The sequence below is a fragment of the Gigantopelta aegis genome, chromosome 4 (genome assembly GCF_016097555.1).
Source record: "Gigantopelta aegis isolate Gae_Host chromosome 4, Gae_host_genome, whole genome shotgun sequence".
NCBI classification, from domain to species: domain Eukaryota; kingdom Metazoa; phylum Mollusca; class Gastropoda; order Neomphalida; family Peltospiridae; genus Gigantopelta; species Gigantopelta aegis.
The window spans coordinates 21,411,053-21,411,826 of NC_054702.1; positions in this window are offsets into that span (position 1 = coordinate 21,411,053).

Here is a 774-nt window from a genome sequence, read left to right on the forward strand (position 1 = left end):
TTCAATTGCACTTTTAAAACATTCGTGTGTGTTCGCTATGAACGGTGAACGTCAAAAGCATACGCTCGATTCGTTGCCTGTGCGGCCATTGCTCGACGAACCACAAACGACAGCCTGTTGTCAATTTCAGTTAACAGGTGCGTTTGCGGATTTGAAATTTTAGGGTTCGTCTCAAAAAATGAAATGAGAATTCTTGCGCTGTACAAAGAACGTTCGGTTGAGGATACGTACTATACTTTCGTTAAAACCGGTTTTGATCTTGACAAAGTACTGTCGACAATCGTACCTTCCTATTTAAGAGTCGAGGCGTGGGATTATTAAATCAAACCCTGAGTGAGTGCTCCGCAAGGCTCAATGGGTAGGTGTAAACCACTTGCACCGACCAGTGATCCATAACTGGTTCAACAAAGGCCATGGTTTGTGCTATCCTGCAAAGCGCAAATAAAAGATCCCTTGTTGCTAATCGGAAGAGTAGCCCATGTAGTGGCGACAGGGGGTTTCCACTCAAAATCTGTGTGGTCCTTAACCATATGTCTGACGCCATATAACCGTAAATAAAATGTGTTGAGTGCGTCGTTAAATAAAACATTTCTTTCGTTCATGACGTGGAAACCTCGGCGACATTTACGCGCGCACAGCGAGCTACGTGCTGAACAAACGGGCACGACTCAGCAGATAGCTCGTTTGTGCGATTGGCTTCGTAATAGCCGATGTGTATCTTTGTGTTGGGGTGTCGTTAAACATTTATGCATTAGGACGGTGCGGTTGCGAACA